Source organism: Pongo pygmaeus, chromosome 2, assembly GCF_028885625.2.
Source record: "Pongo pygmaeus isolate AG05252 chromosome 2, NHGRI_mPonPyg2-v2.0_pri, whole genome shotgun sequence".
NCBI lineage: Eukaryota > Metazoa > Chordata > Mammalia > Primates > Hominidae > Pongo > Pongo pygmaeus.
In genome coordinates this window covers 183,623,362-183,646,093 of record NC_085930.1, presented here as the reverse complement: position 1 = coordinate 183,646,093, position 22,732 = coordinate 183,623,362, and the positions used below count along the sequence as shown (strand labels likewise).

The window sequence follows — 22,732 nt, the reverse complement described above, 5'->3', positions numbered from 1 at the left end:
CTGAATATTGGTGTTTTTCTTTTTGACTAAATGTAGTGCCACTCAATTCCCTATTATACTCTTCCTTCATGGATACAACCAATGACTTTTCTCCATTAATCTATGAAACAACTTTTTGTTTTCACTCTTTGTACTACAGTTGTTAACAGTTCCCATAGAAATACTCATGGCTAACATTGAAAGAATAGTACTTATATAGTTGCTTAGGACAATTATTCACCTATGTATGATATTTGTAAATCAAGAAGCTAACTCTGCTTAACTCACTGACTTCTCAGTTTTAATCCTTCCCCAGAGGAAATCTATGTGGGTAATTTTTGCCCTAGTGCACTTGCAGATTTATTCCTGATAATAAGAACTGAACAGCTAAGCTACAGCATGCAAATTCCTAATCCAGAAGCATGATTTTTAATGGTGTGTTATTATTTCAAAAACAAATTAAACAAGGGAGTTCTGTAGAAAGCCAATTAACCAATTTAGGCAGCAACTTAATGCAAATCACTGCCCCTTACTTTCACCCAACATGATGTTTTGTGATTCTAAGTTGTCAGTCTGTAAGTGTACACCTATAGCAAGTGGCTGTTTAAAGTGACTCAAAGTTCCTACACAAGCTCCACTGGGATGCATACGTTAAGTATGGGTTTTATTTTCATTTCCTACCTCTGCCATGTGGTTTTATTCCATCCAGTTTTATGCTTTCATACTATTAAAAACAGAATTGGATAAATGTGTGGAAAGAGCTCAGGGCTAGGAATCGTAAGAATGAGATCCTAACCCTAGCTCTATAGCAAATAAATGATATTTGGCCTAAACTCTAGTTATAGGACAAAATAGTCACAAGGAAAACTGTTTCATAAATTCGAGATTTTATGCACATTTCAAAACAAAGCTAATGTGTATAGATGATTTTTCTATTCATTTTTTTCCTTTAATTTTCTTTTTTTTTTTTTTGAGACAGAGTTTCGCACTTGTTGCCCAGGCTGGAGTGCAATGGTGCGATCTCGCCTGGCTTTTCTTTAATTTTCATAGATTTTAATCCTAATTACAAGTCATTAGGGGTCAATTTCAACAGGAAACATTTAGAGACCTACCTCAAAAAATGTCTAGTCCCTGAGTCTTTCACACTTCCCTTAGATATTTAGAGTTTTCTCCATAAGTCCTCAGAAATTCTCATTTAAAATACTTTGATTTGTTGCACAAAAGTTCAATTGGGTATAGTGCCTGAAATCACTTAAGCCAATGCATAACTACATATCCTCTGATAAGAAAGAAAAAATAAACGTAATGGATAAACATCGACACTGACGGGTAGGTAGGGACTTTATTAGAATTAATCCATTTCTGAGCATTTTTAACTATCATTTAAAAATTAACCTGAGCATTTCTATAACATGAAAGATGTATACTGTATTTCAAAGTTTATATAGCACACAAGTGTACTGTAAGAATTGTACCTATTTCTGAGTATTTATATATACTTAGGAAAAATTATTTTAAGTGCAAAAATGAATAAGCCATTTGAATAAGCATTGAAAAAATTAGGACACTATAAGGAAACACAAGAGGAGAGATCAAATTAACTAGAAAACTAAAGAAAAGGGAGGAAGGCTGAAAATGAAAAACACTACAGGACAAATAAATAACACTGTCAAACAAAAATAACAGCACAACACAGGAACATATCATAATTGATCTATAAAGTTCTTTGATAGTTTATTCCTCTCTCCTGCAAACACATTATTCTATCAATAACAATTCTGTCCTTTACGTCAAAACCAAAAAAAAAAAAGACTATTGCTCTGTTTTTAGCCTTTAAATAACCATTAACAAATTAAAAGGACAGATATTTAGCAAAATCTGATTACACCTTAATAAATTTTCATGGGGTCTTTGACAAGTTATGATGTTATTCTCACAAATATTTAATTCTCTGATTATTTCATTCATTAGATATTACATTTGGAAACAACAACATTTAAAGTTGTGTTTAGAATGTAAAGTTTAAATAAAATGCATTAATATTTTAGTGTTAATTTTTAAGATCTAATACAGTGTATGTTTTCCCCTCATAAATCTAGAGATATCTAGTCTCTGAATGGCACTATATCCCTTGTATCTCTTAACTACAGTTTCCTCTGTTCATCTCCTTGACTGAATTCCTTAATGACAGAATTTCACTTTTTTTCTTAATATCCCCACAACTACCACAAGGCCCAATACATTCTAGGAACTCATTAAACGTGTTTTGGATGGACAGACAGTAGATATACTGGTGGACTAGACTCACCAAAGGAAGAGAAGAAGACAGAGGAAGAAGTCGTGTTCTATTCCTAAACTTGAATCCCTTGAGAAAAAGCTCTTTTATTATTCACAGTCATCATTTTAGCAGTTACTACTGTGTCAGATAGATATTAAATCTTCAAATAATATCTGCAGAATAAATGAGTGCTTGATTAATGGTGGAATTTCAGAGTATGTGATTCTTACACGTTACAGTTTGCAAGATTAATTAGAAATTTAGTGTTTTCATAAACTATTCTAACTTTAGTTCCTATAAATATATTTCTATGAAACTAAAAAAAAAATTCCACAATTATATAAAATTAAACTCATTATTTTTATGGTCATCCCTTATACATCTTAATCACTGAGTAATCTAATATCTTCTCTGAAATGTATTCTAAGTATGATGCAACATCAGTATCATCCATTTTGTTTTCTACAAATAGTTTTTTCTTTCACTTTTAATTATTTTATGTAAAGAATTATTTTTATTTAATCAAGTCAGTTCATCTTTTCCTTAATGACCGGTTCCCTTTCTTTTAGACTTTGAAATTCCTTTTCTTTCCAGATATTTGGTAATATCAAATTTTTTTTTCTAATTTACCAGTGGCTTGATTTTTTATTTTACTATTTCCAGTTGGGACTTATTTTTCTCTAAGCTGTTAGGTAAGAATCTAAATGATTTCCTTCTCCCTAAGAAAAATTCCAAACACCATTTATCAAAGATTATCTCCCTCCTCACAAATCTGAGTTGTCTCCTTGAAAATACCTTTATATTATTATATATAATCACGTCTTATCTATCCTAAGGGCAATGTCTATATCAGATTAAGAATGACTAACAAGAGAATTTGCCTGTTAACACTCTGTGTTGCACCAATATGATGGAATAAACTGCTAGGCACTTAATAATTTATTTCTAATAACAAAATTCTCAATTGCTTCACCTGCTCTGAGATTTAAATATAATGCATATCCCACATGGTTAGCACAGTGTATAACACTGAGCTCAAAAAGCATTTACTAAAATGAACTAAATTATGGCAAGGCTGACAGAAAGCCCCATGAGAAGAAAGACGTTTTAAACACAAGAAGGTGGAAGGTTCTTCCAAGTAATGAGAAAAGTTAAGTGGTAACAGGAGAATTTTACAAGAAACACACAACTAAAAAGTACAGATTTCATAAACTCTCTTCTTACCAATTACTATGTAAATATTACTGATTTTCAAGTAACTCCCCTTACAGTTAAGGTTAGTTTACACTTTCAGTAATGACAAAAATCACACTGACGAAATATACTTTAATTCTCATTCTTCATTAACACATACTTAGTTCTTCATTGAAAAACTCTCATCTCTATTATGACATGAGAATGTTTCATTCATAAATGAAAATTGGTGACCCTAAATTTCAAACTCCGAAACATTATGACTACATTCAGTGTTTTCAAAGGAATCTTAATTTCAACTTTGTTCATTAAAATTTGTGAATCGATGGCCTGAGGAAATTTTCAGTAGAAATATGTTAAATTCAGTAAGGCATTATTTAGAGAACGTGTAATTTTCATTAAGCTGAATAGTGAAAAGATGAGATGCTATTTTATATTGGCCTCTCATGCTGTTTGGCTTTGTGAACCCATCCAAATCTTATCTTGAATTGTAATACCATAATCCCCACGTGTCATGGGAGGAACCCCGTAAGAGGTAACTGAATCAGAGTGAGTTCTCACACAATCTGATGGTTTCATAAGCATCTGGCATTTCCCCTGCTGGCAATCACTCTCTCTCCTGCTGCCCTGTGAAGAGGTGCCTTTCACCATGATTATAAGCTTCCTAAGGCCTCCCCAGCCACACAGAACTGTGAATCAGTTAAACCTCTTTTCTTTATAAATTAACCAGTCCTGGGTATTTCTTCATACTAGCGCAAGACTGGACTAATACAGCCTCAAAATATGAATTTATCAGGAAAACATTCTTCATTTCAAATAACATCTAATCAAATAGTGAAATCCATAACAAATGAACATATTTTATATTTTTTAGTCCAAAGTCAATATTGTTACCATCTCTCTCCTCTTCCTCTCCCTATGAAAAAAAAGACCTTCCAACTTTCATATTCTCAATAGCGAAGGCAATCTCTTGATTATGAATTTAATATATAAGACTCTTAAATATGTTTAGGCATATTATATTTTAATAAGAACAACTGGTTGACAAGTAAACAGTAATCATGAAAGGGAAAGGCAAGTCTTTCAAGTTTGAAACCAAATTCCATTAACATAGAAAAATAAGGAGCATTCACAGGAAGGAAGTTTTTAAGTTCAGGTGATTCCTATTACTAGCCAGAGGAGGATGAAAATATGATGGTGGCTCTTGACACTGAAAAGTGAGTAAGGAGATAAATGATCCTTTGTAAGGTTGATGTAGTTAAGCAAAAAGTGATATTTTCTTGGAGCAGATCATCTATGACTGTCACAGAGGTTTTCAAAACTTAATAATCTCAAACAGTAACCAGGTCTATTGATCCAGGTTGGCAGGAAGGGCAGGGAGGAGTCTGGGATAAAAAAGAGATAACTAACATTCACTGAGACAAGTATTATTAGCCCATCTTACAAATATGAAAATTTTGGTTTGAAGATTTCAAGGAACAGGAAAAATTACACTGCTAACTGGAAGATGTATCAGGGTTTAAACACAAATTTATCTTCTTCCAAACATTATTCCCTCTTTCCTATACCACATCAACAAATGCTTCTGTCAAAAGAAATCTACGAAGTCATATATAGAAAATTATAGAATATAACCTAGGTGATATTTTTGTATCTCCTACTCATTGAACATAATGATACTGCACAATAAACACAAATATGGCAAAGAAAAAGCTGGTTGTGACATGTGTCTACAAAGTGCAACATGTGGTTCTGAACAACACTTGGGATTCAGTCCACAGTGAGAGGCAACTTAGGCCTAGTGGTGTAGACTGAGAATATTACAGCCAGCAAGATACTAGCAAAGTAATTTAATACTCGAATTTGACTGTAAAATTAAAATTCCAGATGATGAAAAAAGTATGTATAACAATGACAACAAAAAAACAATAAAATTACAGTAATAGTAATTATCAGGAAACAAATTTGAAAGCAATAATTTTGTCCTCACACTTGATGAAATAACATAGTAAAGCAAAGACACAAAGTGATCTTGATATTTTAAAACAAAGGGAAATGTTGTAAATGGAATTTTGTGATCCCTCCCTCTTTTGTTGACACTCACCAATTCCCCCTACACACTCTCACCAACACACATACACTCACACTCATATTGGTACTTTCTGAAGACAAGTACTGTTCCCAGGGCCATCTTTCTTCCAGCACTCATGGCAGTGCCATAAACTTAGCTGTTCAATAAATGCTTGCTGAATGAATAGAAACAAATGACAGAGAAAGTGGAACTACTCAATTCCTATTTAGTTCTATCAAGGAGAATGATCCTTAAACTGGAAAAGGTATAGTAAACATAGTTAAGAGCCAACTGAAGCCTAAGGCAGATGGAAAGAAAGTGTACATGTCTGTCTTACATGAATAATTATAACTCCTCAGTCCTAGACAAATTATAACCCAGAATTTTCTGATGAAGTACAGATATGATCACTGACTATGACAGAAGGATGACATGGAAAAATAAATCCTGCTTCTCAAAGAGTATAGAAAATAGACAATGGAGACAGTCATGTACTTTCCTAGACAATCTTTAGAACACATTCTTTTAAAAATTATTATTTAGATGATTTGTGAGATCATATAAAAGGAAGCACTGATACAGCTATCATCAGTTCATTAAAAAGTCATGCCATATTTTAATTTAATTTTTTATTAAAATTACTAACCTGTAACATTTGGACACCCAAAGTTATTGACAGGAATAGCCAACACTCATTGAACACAATTTTATGCCAAGAATTAAATGTTTTATTTAATCCTCATAATAATGTTATGAGAAAAAATATTACTGGAATTTTAAATATGAGGATACTGGGGCATACAAAGTTAAAGCAACCTGCCCAAGTTCATGGAGCTAGTCAATTATGGGGCTAGGATTCAAACCCAGTACTCTCTATTTGCAGAGGCCTTATTTTTATAACCACTATGCATACCAATTAATATGAAATCTCTAAAAAAAACTGATAGTCTCATGGAATTTTTGTAGAAAAAAATGGAAAACAATAGGCTGGATGACCTCTCAATCAGGTAGTTTCAAAACAGACTAAACAGTTGCCCAAGACTCTAATTTATTAGAAGATCTTTATCAATGTGGAGTAACTGTTTCTAGTACCACGCGTCAGGATTCTATATTTGGACTCAAACTGTTTATAACATTGTTATCAATGAACTGGATGAGGACATAGTAGGCTTATAACTACAAAGGCTCACAAACTGCATACATCTTGGAGTTATAATGTTTCTTTTAGAAGACAGAGTAATTTTAAAGGACCCAAAGGGATTTACGGAAAAACTTATATTTATAGGTTGAAATATAAAAAAAAAAAAGTAAGGTTTTAACCTTAAGTTACAATTATAAAAGTCAATTTGAAAACAGAAATGAAAAATAATAACCTATCATGTTTTAACCATCAAATTAATAGACACTGCAGATAGGAGCACTGCTGGAGGGCACTTGGGAACTTTCCCTGAAAAAATTTTAAAATATACCTGCCCTTTGACCTACTAATCCTACTTCTAGGAATTCTTCATAAGAAAAAAATAAAAATAACTAAGGATGTGTGAAAGCATTCCTCTGACTTATTTATAATAGCCCAAATTGAAAACAACCAAAATGTCCAACAAAAAGGAAGCATTAAAACAAATTACAGAATCAATAAATAATGGGGCATCTATACAGTAGAATACTTTTCATTTAAAATGCAGAGACCCTGAAATAAATTCAGAGATCCCTGAAATAAAGCTGCACACCTACAACCAACTGGTCTTCAATTAAGTTGACAAAAATAAACAACAGGGAAAGAATACCCTATTCAATAAATGGTGATGGGAAAACTGGCTGCAGAAGAATGAAACTGGACTCCTACCAGTTAAGATATACAAAAATTAACTGAAGAAGGATTAGAGACTTAAATGTAAGATCTCAAACTATAAAAGTCCCAGAAGGAGACCTAGGAAATACCATTCTAGACATTGATCTAGTCAAAGAATTTATGACTAAGACTTCAAAAGCAAATGCAACTAAAACAAAAATTGACAGCTTCTGCACAATAAAAGAAACTATCAATGGAGTAAACAGACAACCTACAGAATGGGAGAAAATATTTTCAAGCTATGCATGCGACAAAGGACAATTATCCAGAATCTCTAAGGAACACTAACAAATCAACAAGCAAAAAACAAATAACCCCATTAAAAAAGTAGGCAAAGAACGTGAAGAGGAACTTCTCAAAAGAAGATATAGAAATAGCCAACACACATATGAAAAAATGCTCCATATCACTAATCATCAAAGAGATGCAAATCAAACCCACAATGAGATACCATCTCACACCAGTCAGAATGGTTATTCTTAAAAAGTGAGAAAATAACAGATGCTGGCAAGGTTGTGGAGAAAAGGGAATTATATGCTGTTGGTGGAGATTCCTGTATGGATACATAGTAAAGTGTTAAGAACTTTTTGCTTTTAAAAAACTTAATTTTTCTGTGATGAGTAAATGAGAAATACAAGAATACTTTCAGTAAAAACCTTCAAAGTACTATAAAGATGGCAATTGTACAGACAATATAATGGCAGTTTGTGTAAAAAAATAGTGGTTCATGTGAAAAATATCTACATACTCTGATGAACCTCAAATTCAAAATGAGACAACAATGTGTCTTAGATACCAAATGAACTGATATGTCTTAGAATTAAAACACACACACACATACACAAACCTCCATTTAACACAAACCAGGTGAGAGCTTCACTATCCTTAAAATATTCAGCCGGGCACGGTGGCTCATGCCCAGCACTTTGGGGGGCCAAGGCAGGCGGATCACGACGTCAAGAGATAGAGACCATCCCGGCTAACACGGTGAAACCCCGTCTCTACTAAAAAACAGAAAAAATTAACCGGGCTTGGTGGCAAGCGCCTGTAGTCCCAGCTACTCAGGAGGCTGAGGCAGGAGAATGGTGTGAACCCAGGAGGCGGAGCTTGCAGTGAGCTGAGATCGCGCCACTGAACTCTAGCCTGGGCGACAGAGCGAGACTCCATCTCAAAAAAAAAAAAAAAAAAAAAATAGCCAGCCATGGTGGCACACGCCTGTATGTAGTCCCAGCTATTCCGGAGGCTGAGGCAGAAGAATCACTTGAACCCGGGAGGCTGAGGTTGCAGTGAGCCGAGATCACACCACTGCACTCCAGCCTGGGCAACAGAGCGAGACTGTCTCCAAAAAAAAAAAAAAGACCCTGTCTGGAGACTGGTGCTTGCTTCTACATACCACATTTCTAATAAATGATGTCCAGAGGAGAAGCAATATGATCAAGCAGTATTATAAAGGAAATTATATCCTATGAAGGATAGTCAAAAGAACAAAGAACCTTTATCCTAATGTCTCTTTCTCAAATAACTTACAGGCTTTTACTTAAATAATGGTCACAGAATATAGTTAGGCCGGGCACAGTGGCTCATGCCTATAATCCCAGCACTTTGGGAGGCCAAGGCGGGCGGATCACCTGAGATCAGGACTTCGAGACCAGCATGGCCAACATGGTGAAACCCCATCACTACTACAAGTACAAAATTTAGCCAGGCATGGTGGCGGGTGCCTGTAATCCCAGCTACTCGGAAGGCTAAGGCAGGAGAACAGCTTGAATCCGGGAGGCGTAGACTGCAGTGAGCCTAGATCGCGCCACTGCACTGGGTGACAAGCCTGGGTGACAAGAGTGAGACTCCGTCTCAAAAAAAAAAAAAAGAATATAGTTATGATCCAATACATATAAGTCAGGGAAGAGGTAAATCTGGGTATATTTTAGCCTTATATGAAAATGAATTCTGACCAGGCGCAGTGGCTCACACCTGTAATCCCAGCACTTTGGGAGGCCGAGAGGGGCAGATCACCTGAAATCCGGAGTTCGAGATCAGCCTGGCCAAAATGGTGAAACCCCATCTCTCCTAAAAGTAAAAAAAATTAGCCAGACATGGTGGCAGGTGCCTGTAGTCCCAGCTACTCGGGAGGCTGGGACACAAGAATTGCTTGAATCCAGGAGGCAGAGGTTCCAGTGAGCCAAGATCGTGCTACTGCACTCCAGACTGGGCAAGAGCGAGACTCTGTCTCAAAAAAAAATAAAAGAAAATGAATTCTAACACTACTTAGCAATGGAATACACTGGCTCAAGTAAGAACAGTGAACTCTCTTCACACTCACATTCCTCATAACAATCTGACCCCTTATTTCAAGGAAGCAATTTGAATTTTTAATACCTCTAGGCTAGTAATATCCAGTTACCAGATTGTGTCCTACCTTAGACAGATTTTCTTTGGGCTTTCTTTTTGGAACTAAATGAACAAAACCGCCTACCTGATAAGTTAATCAAGTCCCTATCAATAGCAGTGTTCAGACATGAGAAATATCCAATTTGTGGGGATACTGTAGAAGACAGCTTTTGCATAAGAGAGAATTGGACTAACTAAGCAATAATGTATTTTTCTAAAATAAACATCCCACAATTTTTGTCTTAACCTTTACCATATCAAAATATACATAACGTTAATAAGGATAACATTAAAATTCCTAAGAGGGAGTTTACAGCATTATTCCTAAAAAAATTTTTGTTCAGCCATATTTATTAATAATTCTGTTAGAGATATTTTATGTGATATAAACATGAATATATTTTATTCCCTTCTTTTTATACAGAGGGCATCTTATACATATTGTTTTGCAGTTTGCTTTTTTCACATAAGAATAAATCTTAGAGAGTTTTCAGTTCAGTATTTAAACAGTTTTATCATCATTTTATATAGCTATATAATATTCCATTTTATGGAAGTACGATTGTTTATTTAACCAATTCTTAGTCGTTATTCAGGTTCTTTTTTTTTTTTCTTTTAACTGAGACTGAGTCTTGCTCTGTCACCCAAGCTGGAGTGCAATGGCGCAACATCAGCTCACTGCAACCTCTGCCTCCCGGGTTGAAGCAATTCTAGTTCAGCCTCCCGAGTAGCTGGGATTACAGGCGTCCACCACCACACCCGGCTAATTTTTGTATTTTTAGTAGAGACAGGGTTTCACCATGTTGGCCAGGCTGGTCTCGAACTCCTGATCTCATGATCCACCCGCCTTGGCCTCCCAAACTGTTGGTATTACAGGCGTGAGCCACCACACCTGGCCTCAGGTTGTTTCTAATCCTTGCTATTACAATGTTGCAAAAGTAATATTATAAATCCATCATCTCTCACATATAAAAATATCTGCTGAAATGAAAATATTATGTTAAAGGGTGTATATATGAGAGTAATTTTCATGACTATTAATAAACTGCTTTCCAAAGAACTGATACTTTTTACTCCCATTAGCCATATATGAGTACTTGAAGTCTCTCAGTTTTTGGAAAATACAGAGTTCCACAGTGTTCAATCTGAAAAGACTCTCATTTCAAGACAGACTACGTAAACCATAAAAAAAAACCAAACTTCTAATGGGTCCTGCATTCATTAATCTAAGAGAGTGCAGACAGTGGACAATATTCTAAAAGTATCATCATGACTTCACCAAAAGGAATTATAACTTCACCAAAGTGCTGTTAAAAGGAAAAAATGAAGCAAGCTATAAGTGTAACATTTATATAAAGAACTATGTGTTTAAATATGGGTAAACAAATGTCTTGTCTCATGTATGAAACCCAATCTCTCTTTAATAAACCCCTCCAACCCAAAGTTTGTTAAGGTTGATAATGAAGAGAAAGTCCTCATATGGGGCAGGGGTCACCTGGGCCTTGAGCACAACTATCATTTCCTAAGATTCAATGTTCTCATTGGGGGTCCTAATTAGGGTTGTCACAGCAGGTGCATTCCAGGAAAACAGGAATACTACATCTTTCCCTTGATCCTTTAATTGTCTCCTAGTACAAATGAGACAGGACTATCAAACAACATGATACAATTTAAATGTGTCATAGCAACTACTAGTGGTCACCTGAAATCCATTTTCCCCTGCTTCACAGTAACAGAGTTTTAGCTGAATGAGTGGCCACTCTTAGAGAGATTGCATTTCTGGCTTCCCTTGCAGCCATATGTAGCCATGGGACAAAGTTCTAACCCAGGGGGGTCCAATCTTTTGGCTTCCCTGGGACACACTGGAAGAAGAAGAATTGTCTTGGGCCACACATAAAATACACTAGCATCAAGGATAGCTGATGAGCCAAAAAAAAAAAAAAAAATCTCATAATGTTTTAAGAAACTTTATGAATTTGTCTTGGGCCACATTCAAAGCCATCCTGGGCTGCATGTGGGCCACAGGTTGGACAAGCCTGTTCTAACCAATGGAATGTGAAAATGTGTAACTACTGACTATGTGCTGAAACGGAAACTACTTCTGTTCTTTCCTCCCTTTCTTAAATTTGGATCATAGGAGAATGCAGAGCAGAAAGAACTTGAGACCTGGTAACCTTGTTTGAAGCTAACCACTTTGACAGTCTGGACTACTTTACCACCATTGTGTGAAGGAGAAATAAGCTTCTACCTCATTTAAGCCAATGTAACTGTTGGGTCTCTTTGGCATGGCAATTTTGGTTCTGCAAACAGGAACAGACACACACAAACACACAGAAACACATTAAAGACTGGCTCATGGAGGTATTAAGAAAATGGAGGTATTAGAAACTTTTTTAGTAATACTAAAAAAAAAGTGTGTATATCTTTAGTTATGAGGGTGTAAGACCACAAGTAAAAAATAAAGATGAGCACAAATACATTAACAAAATATGTGAAAGCTGACTGAAATAGAAGATTAATATATTTTCTATGCTCAGAAAATGGACATAACATTACAAAAGTACTAAAAGAAAAACTATGCTGTAGTTCAAACATCTTATTTTTTATCCAAATGGTTACTTATCACAGCAGAAAATCAGAATAATTCAAACCTAACAACTATTTGGAAACATTCAAATTCATTTAAACTTTCAGTAATTTATATAACAAATTTGGTATCTTAGCTTGAACTAAACAGTAACAGATAAGAATTTATAATAAAAGATGTTGAAATTCATTCAGTAAACATAAGTGAATATGAACTCTGTATTAGACAGATACCGGGATGGCCTTTGGGATACAAAGGTGAACAAAAACAGTCCCGGCTTGGGAGACAATCACTAGCAAATTTCATTAATTGTGCAGATATATACAGATAAAGCTTTTCAGTTCAATTGTGTCAAAATTACCTTTTTTCAATACCAATTACTCAATTATTTTTAACACACACATGCAAATGCATACACACACAGAGAATCATACCTATATACTCAAAATCTCTTTAAGGATCCTTCAAAAAAAAGTTTTCATTGTGCATAAAAAGGAGTTTCAAAATTTAAAAAACATTAATATAATAAATATTCACATTACATATACTTTAAAATTACCAGTACATTTTTGTCATTAAAGCATTGTTCCTGAAGTAAGATACCAAAGTTTTTAGGCCTTTATATATAAACCATCTGCTTGACAAAGATGGTAAAATGTTTAAAAATAACAGCATGGCCACTAACTGCTTCCTTTCTATTCTGAATGAATTTATTCTACTTCTTAGAGGAAGGAAAATATGGTCTAACACTTGCACATTATATTTCAATTAACATTTTTACCTGAAGAGTGAATCCTAATAGGACATCTTAGAGTACTGTTATCTACCTGAAAATGATAAATATTTAATCTAATAAAACACAAACTACTATATGTACTGTATGTTAATCTAACATTCAATTAAAATATTGTCAAAAATCAAACATTTTATTAGTTTTAATTAACTTTAATGCATTCAAATCCTGGAGAAACTAGTTGTTATACTAGACAGCTAGTTTCTGCCAAATAAAAACATAATTATAACAACCTTATTCATTTTAATAACCTATTTAAAGCTTACAAACTACTCTACCACTGGACTATCCCACCACTGTTATGTGATGGAGAAATAAGTTTCTATTTTATTTAGGTAAATGTAAATAATTTAATGATAAGACCACTTTCCCATTCCCTCACCCCCCCAGAAGTTACTATTAACAAATTAGGTAAAATCGCACCAAAAAAAAAAAATGAATCCAACAACTAACTTTAAAAAATGATCATTTCAGAGTTAAACTTACAGTAAAGTTTTTGTGCTATAAAAACTACTACTGTTTATGCTTAAAAAATTAGATACAGATTGGAATAAGGTTAGAATACTGCAGTCTCATGTGTATTATTTTTTAAAACATAAAACACTTTTAAGGGGACTTAAACATTAGTTCGTGAAATCAGTTTCCAAACCAAAGAAAATAAGGCCTATATTTAAAAACAATAATAATAAAGGTTGAAATCAAGAAATACTATAGCTCAAAAATATGAGATGGTTTTCTGGAATTCCTTATTTTCCTCACCAATATGTTTATCAGCTTCCTAATTTATAAGTTTACCTTTAACTTCCAGTGATTCCGTGTATTTCTTACTTTACTTCATGTTCTTCAATCACTTCTTTTTAAACAGGCACTTGAGAGAGAAAGCAAATTTAAAAATCTGAATACAAAAGAAAAATAGAAAAAAGATCATCTTGGCCGGGCCCAGTGGCTCACACCTGTAATCCCAGCATTTTGGGAAGCCAAGGTGGGCGGATCACGAGGTCAGGAAATCAAGACCATCCTGGCTAACACGGTGAAACCCCGTCTCTACTAAAAATACAAAAAATTAGCCAGGCGTGGTGGCAGGCGCCTGTAGTCCCAGCTACTCGGGAGGCTGAGGCAGGAGAATGGCGTGAACTCGGGAGGCAGAGCTTGCCGGGAGGCAGAGCTTGCCGTGAGCCAAAATTGCGACACTGCACTCTAGCCTGGGTGACAGAGCAAGACTCCATCTCAAAAAAAAAAAAAAAAGATAATCTTTAGAGTATAGCATTAAACATAGTATTTAGGATTCTCACAAAAAGAACTTGAGATATGCCTACAAATCAGGTATTCTTCACTCAACCTATGGCTTTCCTTCCTTGCAATTTGATAACTATTTCTTAAACAAATAATTTAAGAAAAATCGTATTCATTTATCTAACGACCCTTCAACTTGATTCCCAGTCTTCTTGTGAAGCTTGACTATAAAGGTCCTTCTCCTGTAGATGTTATTTTTCATGATTCTTTTATCATTTTCTCTCACTGTTCCAACATTACTACTGTTTCCAACAAGTGGAAAGCTTTCTACATAGCAGGACAAAAGTATACTGAGCAGAGATAGTTAAGGACCATAAGCAGTCCTGCTGGTTCTTCCCCACAGGATATAATGTACTAATGCAGATTTTGCTTGATTCTCTGCAGGATCTCACAAAATCTGCAAATCTCCCCTGCAGATCCAGTAACAAAACTGTATTTTCTTAACTGTCTACTCTATACAATGGTTTGTTTTACATAGCATTCTTCTAAAGAAGGTGATTCACTGCACACTAGTTATCAGAGGCTATGCAATTACTTTTACTTTTAAACTCTGCATGTTCCCATGGCTAATTAAAGCCCAGAGATATACGGACTGCTCATAAATTGCTTTATAATGATATGACAGAACTCTGACAATGAAGCAAAGAAGATTACTGAATTATCATTTTTATAAAAAGTCCACTAGCACCTTTATTTTATAATCAGTCTATCAATTAAAACACAAACGATTAAAACCATAATGTTGTAAGACCCTTCCCGATTCTAATTCTATTAACATGAATTGGCTTACTTTAGCTAGTCGCTGCATGCTAATACTTGTTTAAATGGTCCTTTCACCTTTTCCTACTTTCACTTCAAGAGAGTGCCATGAGAGCTATTATCTCAAATTCAAAGACGCATATCTTGACACCTCTCTACCAACACTGACTTAATTCTCTAAATTAATTCTTGTCCATTTTGAATCTGGATCTATCTTTATTTTTCAGAGTATCAGCCATTTTATAGAGGGATAACTATGATACTGAAGATTTTTCCACTTCGTCTTATGTCCCTAAAAATTTCTTTATAAAAATACATAATATTTGCAACACATACATTATGTATTTTGAGAATTGCTCTACTATTAAATCAACTTTAAAATAATCATAGAGAGGTGAAACTCTAATTCTGATTTCAACAGATTTGTGAAAACTAATGGTTATGCATTCTGATTTGATAAAAGAAGGTGGCTACATCATTATACACAATGAAGCTGTTTTTGTGTTGAGTTCTGAAGGATTTTGCAACAACCAAAGACAAATGTTCCAATAACCATACCTTTGTGGAAATATGGGATAACATTGAAAAAGAAATATTTAAGAAAAAATATTTAAAAACAAAAATCAGAATTCTCATATAAGCAAACTACTAATCTTCTCATTCTTTCTGTATTAAAATATATTAAATGAACAGAATATTTTCAAATAGAATATTAAAAATAAGAAATATTTTTTTAAAACCTGAGGAAGAATAAACCATATCTTATAAGACAAATTCCTAAAATAGTCTAAGTAGAATACAACCATAAGAACACACAATATCCATCTCAAATTGTTATTTTAATGAGATGTGAAATTCCTAGTATATAGATGACAGATAAGTTACTTGTGTTTAAAAGTGATTTTCACATACAGATATTTGAAGAACAATAAACTCACGCACATTCACATGCATACACACACACACACAGGGTGGGAGGGAAGAAACAGAAAGAGTACTGTTGTCTCAGAAGTTATTTAAAGTATATAAGGGCACTATAGTATAGAAATTCCAAAGCTATCAAAAGCATCATGTTAAGTGCAGACCTTGGTTAATGATCATATTTTATGGCTATTTTCAGAAATAACTGCAACATTAAATTTTATTTCACATTCAGTTGTAATATAAATTACTACAAAGTTTGTAAAAATGAATGTTGAGAAAAGGAAAGTTTTCAAAAGAAACACATGTAATTTTGAATAGCAATCTACTTCTATCTAAAGTAGTAGTATTTTTCCAGTATGAGTAAAAAAACCTTAAACCAAGGAAAAATCCACAAAGCATTCAAGGGGGCTAAAGGTGCAAGCATTTTGTTCTGCAGTCTTACCCACAATACTACCCATCTTTTCCTACAAACTGATAAACTTTATTGAAAAAATATGATTATTAAATCTAGATATGACCCATATAGCCAATAGAATGTTTATGAGAAACTGCTGTTATACTCTTGAGACTAATAAAACAAATAAATTATACATAAAATATCAATACTTAATTCCTGCAGTCATCAGTATTAACATTGGCATAAAACATTCATTTTGCATGCAACTCAGGTAAAATGCTTGATACTAGAAAAAAATTAAACTGTACACTGAATGAGTACTATTTCATTCCCTACATTCTATTTAGATCTTCACATATATTATCTCAAAGCATACTTATGGCTCTGAAGCTGCATAAGGACCTTCTGTTGAAGTTCATTGTAACTTGATGGAATGAACCATATATACTTTGCACAACTGCAGAGCATTCATTGCAAGTAAGCTGAAACTGCCATACTAGTAGTACAGAACAAGGGGTTTTTCAGATTACAAAGAATAGGGAGGGAAAAATTCCAGGAATTAGCCAGCATCTAATTGGGGGGATGGGATGGAAGGAGGAAAGAAAAATCTAATCTTAAGTAATGTCTTTTAAATAAGCTTACTCAATTGAAGAGGAAAGCCTCAACAAAACAAACTCACACTAAATTAAAATTTTAATATTTTTGCAAACAAATGTTCAACAACAGAGAAATAAGTAGGTTTATTATGGCCCAGCCAGATGATGTAGTATAAAGTCAATAAAAATTATGTTTATAAAGTTTAAAATAATACTTAAGCTGTTCTCTATATGTTGAAAAAGCAGAATATTACCATTTCTGTTATTGTTTCAAAACTGTAAGAAAAAAAGAAAAAAGAAGGAAAAAAATGCCAAGATTTAACATTGCTGCTATAGGTAGTAAATTATAGGTGTTTTGTTTTTCTATTTCTTTATATGCTTCTAAGCTTTCTGAATATTCTATAGTGACCATTATTGTGATTAGAAAAATGTTTATAAACATGTTTCTTCTTCAAAATAGAATATTTTTAAATAGTTGTACTTTTCTATCAAAAAATGACACAATAAACGTCTTAAATATGCAAGACCTATATCACTTGGTTCTTTCTATCTAAACTCCTTCAAATAGGAATAAATGCTAAATGCTTCAATTTTTCTCATACTGTTTTAATACATGAACAGACAAGCTAACCAAATATAAAACTCATATTTGAATTCTTTCCCTTTCTGATCCAAGAACAAAACACATTTAGGGTTTATACGATATGAAAAGAAAAAAATACTACTACTACTTTAGACAGAAGTAGATTGCTAAAAAATCTTAGTATGCTTTAGTCTACATGTTTAATTCCAGATGCCATGACTCTTAATGTACTCTATCATAATCCTCTTGCTGAGAATTATTTATTGGATGTATTGAGGAAGAGAAGACTGTTTTGGGTTTAGTTTGCTTTTTCATTTTGAATTAGCAGCATGTATTTATGTTCTCATAAAGTCATATCATCTATAAAGTAGGTTTCCTTTTAATCTCACCAATGTTTCCAGCATCCTATTAACATGTTAAGACAACTTTCCAAAAACTTAAATAACTTTTTCACATCACTTCATAATTATAGAGCATGTACAATATAACACCCAGGTGGTTTTAAAAACATGAACAAAAGGCAAGACTGGTGTCTGTCATTGGGAGTTCTAATACTACTTTGTAAAGCTTCAGCTGAATCCCATTTCAAAGACTGCAACCAAGTGAAGAAACTATCTTTTGAAGCTTACAGTGGTATACTACATTTAAGGATCCTGAAGTGCTTTAAAAATCAGCATTTGTATCCCCATTTTGAGGGTGAAGAACTCAGCAATTCTACAACTGAGCTAAAATTTCTAAATAAATCCAGTGCAGACTCCCAGAATTCCAAATAAGCATTCCTCCAAGTCAGTGTCCAGTGCATGTTCACATTCAAACCTCACTGACACTGAGAAAGCCAACTAAATAAACAGCCTTCATTTCATTTCCCTACTTTCCCACTATCCTCAAACCAGACATCTCTTCCATTGTAATACATACTAGTCTCGGCTTCTCATCCCAGGCAGCTAGTCCCTCATATCACTCAGTCTTCTAGTTAACAGGCTTCACCTGGGCCTTTTCTCTTTAAACAGCACTGCGGATACTGGATGAGCATTTCCTACACCATCAGATTTCATAGACCTGTAAAGTTAAAAAGAAAGCAAAACAAACAAAGAAAATGAAAAGATATAAAAGGACTACCAACTTTTTATTCTGTCAATAATGTTCTTAATACATAAAAGAGTAGAATAGATATAATCAGAATAAAAGATAATGAAAAAGCTCACTGCATAATCTTTATTTTCCCATTTTGTCAAAGACCAGTGAAAATTTCCTAAAGAACTTGGGGATCACACTTCTGGATCATCCCTTTTCTCCAACTCACCTCCCCTTACTCTCTCGCCCAAACTCCGCCCTAGAAGAAGGCTAGTTTGCTACTCTGATCATGTTAGTAATCCCAGGAAACATAAATAGAGGCTTGAAGAAAAAACATGAACTAAATTAGGAAGCAATCCTGAAGGACAGGAGATGAGGCTATAGTCTAATAAAAGGCTAATTGCAATCAGCCTTATTCAATGGGCTGTTAGGTTTGGCTTCATCCATAAGGCAGTGAAACAGCCACGACAGATTACATTAAACAAAACTGTAACAGTATTAGATGAGCAGATATCAGAAAACTGTTGATAGATGGTAACTTCTAAAATCTCCCAAGTCTTTCACTCACAAGAAAATTCCGTGAGTAACCTGGACAAAGACTTCACAATCCTACATTATTGATTCCCTTGACCTACCTTGGAGCTTGGCAAAGAACAGAGACTTAAAATGGTTTCATCATAGCCCATAACTGATCTTACAAGGTTCCCTTTCAGAAAACTGTGGAGAATGAGAAAATGATGAAAAGGGAGAGGGAAAGAAAAGGAAAATAACATTTATTAAGTATTGGATACCAAGCAATACAACAGGTGCTTTACATACATAATGTAACTTCAAAATAAGTTTGTGAAATAGGAAAAATCATTCCCATTTTAGAGAGAGGAAAATACAGGTGAGCCAAGTTGTCAGGAATCACAGAGAAATACAACACTGAGGTAGAAAACTGCCATTTAAACACAGACTTGACTACCTCCAGAGACACTCATGTAATGTAGGATAATGCAGTTTCCCACATGCTACCTTTCTCTTACAATAACCCTTATATAGTGAACTACTATTAATAATACTTTATAAATTAAAAAATTTTTATTTTTTAATTTTTAAGTTCAAGGGTATATGTGCAGGTTTGTTATACAGGTAAACTTGTATCAAGGGGGTTTGTTGTACAGATTATTTCTCCACCCAGGTATTAAGCTTGGTACCCATTAGTTATTTTTTCTGATCCTCTCCCTCTTCCCACCCTCTACCCTCCAGTAAGCCCACGTGTCTGTCATTCACCTCTATGTGTCCACGTGTTCTCATTATTAGCTCCCACTTATAAGTGAGAACGTGTGGTACTTGGTTTTCTGTTCCTCTATTAGTTTGCTAAAGATAAAGGCCTCTATGTTCCTGCAAAAGACATGACCTCTTTTTTTGTTTGTTTTTTTGAGATGGAGTCTCACCCTGTCACCCAGGCTGAAGTGCAATGGCACGATCTCAGCTCACTACAACCTCCACCTCCCAGATTCAAGCAAATCTCCTGAGTAGCTGAGATTACAGGTGCATGCCACCACACCCAGTAAATTTTTTGTATCTCTAGCAGAGATGGAGTTTCACCACATTGGCCAGGCTGGTCTCAAACTCCTGACCTCATGATCTGCCCGTCTCAGCTTCCCAAAGTGCTAGGACTACAGGCATGAGCCACCGCGCCTGGACGATCTCTTTTTATGGCTGTATAGCTGCATTGTATTCCATGGTGAGTATTTACCACATTTTCTTTATCCAGTCCACCACTAATGGGCATTTAGGTCAATTCCATGTCTTTGCTATTGTAAACAGTGCTGCAATGGACACACGCATGTGTCTTTATTATAGAATGATGTACATTACTTTGGGTACATAAACAGTACTGGGATTGCTGGATAGAATGGTACTTCTGTTTTTAAGCCTTTGAGGAATCACCACACTGTTTTCTACAATGGTTGAACTAATTTACACTCCCAACAACAGTGTCTAAGTGTTCCTTTTCCTCCACAACTTCACCAGCACCTGTTTTTTTTTACTTTTTAATAATAGCCATTTTGACTGGTAGGAGATGGTATCTCATTGTAGTTTTTATTTGCATTTCTCTAATCATCAGAGATGTTGAGCTTTTTTTCATATTCTTATTGACCATATGTATGTTATCTTTTGAAAAGTGTTTATGTCCTTTGCCCACATTTTAATGGGATTATTTTTTCTTGTAAATTTGTTTAAGTTCCCTGTAGATGCTGGATATTAGTCCTGTGTCAGATGCACAGTTTGCAAACATTTTCTCCCATTCTATAGGTTGTCTGTTTACTCTGTTGACAGTTTCTTTTGCCGTATAGAAGCTCTTTAATTAGTTTCCTTTTGTCACTTTTTGCTTTTGCTGCAATTGCTTTTGGTGTCTTCATCTTGAAATCTTTGCCCATTCCTGTGTCCAGAATGGTATTGCCTAGGTTGTCTTCCAGGGTTTTTATAGTTTCGGGTTTTACATTTAAGTCTTTGATCCATCTTGAGTTGATTTTTTTTATATGGTATAAGGAAGGGGTCCAGTTTCAATCTTATGCATATGGCTACCCAGTTATCCCAGCACCTTTCCCAAATGAATAGGGAGTCCTTTCCCCATTGCTTGTCTTTGTCAGGTTTGTTGAAGATCAGGTGATTGTAGGTATGTGGCCTTATTTCTGGGCTATTTTGTTCCATCAGTCTATGTGTCTGGTTTTGTACCAGTGCCATGCTGTTTTGGTTACTGTTGTCCTGTGGTACAGTTTGAAGTCAGGTAGAGTGATGCTTCCTGATTTTTTTTTTTTTCTTAGGATTGACTTGGCTATTGATTCTCTTTTTGGATCCATAGGAATTTTAAAATAGTTTTCTAGTTGTGTGAAGAATGTCATTGGTAGTTTGATAGAAATAGCACTGAATCTGTAAATTGCTTTGGGCAGTATGGTCATTTTAACAACATTGATTCTTCCTACCCATAAGTACGGAATGTTCTTCTATTTGTGTCATCTCTGATTTCTCTGAGCAGTGTTTTGTAGTTCTCATTACAGAGATCTTTCACCTCCCTGGTTAGCTGTATTCCTAAGTATTTTATTCTTTTTGTGGCAACTGTGAATGGGATTGTATTCCTGATTTGCCTCTTGGCTTAACAGTTGTTGGTGTATAGGAATGCTAGTGGTTTTTTTTACACTGACTTTGTATCTTGAGACTTCACTGAAGTTGTTTATCAGCTTAAGGAGCTTTTGGGCTGAGACTATGGAGTTTTCTACATATTGAATAATGTCTGCACACAGGAATAGTTTGATCCTTATTTGGATGCCCTTTTTTTCTTTCTCTTGCCTGATTGCTCTGGCCAGGACTTCCAATACTATGTTGAACAGGAGTGGTGAGAGAGAACACCCTTGTCTTGTCTTGGTTTTCAAGGGGAATGCTTACTGCTTTTGCTCATTCAGTATGATGTTGACTGTGGGTTTCTCATAGATGGCTCCTATTATTTTGATGTATGTTCCTTCAATACCTAGTTTATAGAGAGTTTTTAACATGAAGGGTGTTGAATTTTATCAAAAGCCTTTCCTGGATCTATTGAGATGATCATATGGTTTTGTCTTTAGTTCTGTTTATGTGATGAATCACACTTACTGATTTCTGTATGTTGAACCAACTTTGCACCCCAGGGATAATGCCTACTTGATCATACTGGATATGTTTTTGACGTACTGCTATATTGTTTGTCAGTATTTTGCTGAGGATTTTTGCATTGATGTGCATCAAGGATGTTGGCCTAAAGGCTTCCTTTCTGTGTGTGTCTCTGCCATGTGTTGATATCAGGATGATGCTGGTCTCATGGAATGAGTTAGGGAGGAGTCCCTCCTTTTCAGTTTTTTGTAAGAGTCTCAGTGGGAATGGTACCAGCTCTTCTTTGTACATCTGGTAGAATTCAGCTGTGAATCTGTCTGTTCCTGGA

General features: G+C 34.7%; 1 protein-coding gene across 15 annotated transcripts in view; it reads right to left on the bottom strand.

Annotated features, from left to right (window-relative positions):
* Nucleotides 1–22,732, bottom strand: part of NAALADL2 (N-acetylated alpha-linked acidic dipeptidase like 2) — a 1,372,789-nt gene that overhangs the window by 1,334,024 nt on the left and 16,033 nt on the right. For 6 of the 15 annotated variants that reach the window (XM_054481096.2, XM_054481101.2, XM_063662440.1 and 3 more), the window contains exon 2: nt 18,613–18,753. The exons of 6 other annotated variants lie outside the window; for them this stretch is intronic. The gene's annotated coding sequence lies outside the window, so the exon portion shown is untranslated. Of the gene's footprint in view, nt 1–13,130; nt 13,177–13,937; nt 14,011–18,612; nt 18,754–22,732 lie in introns of all 15 variants that reach the window. 3 more of the 15 variants (XM_063662436.1, XM_054481100.2, XM_063662435.1) reach the window with 2 other exon arrangements.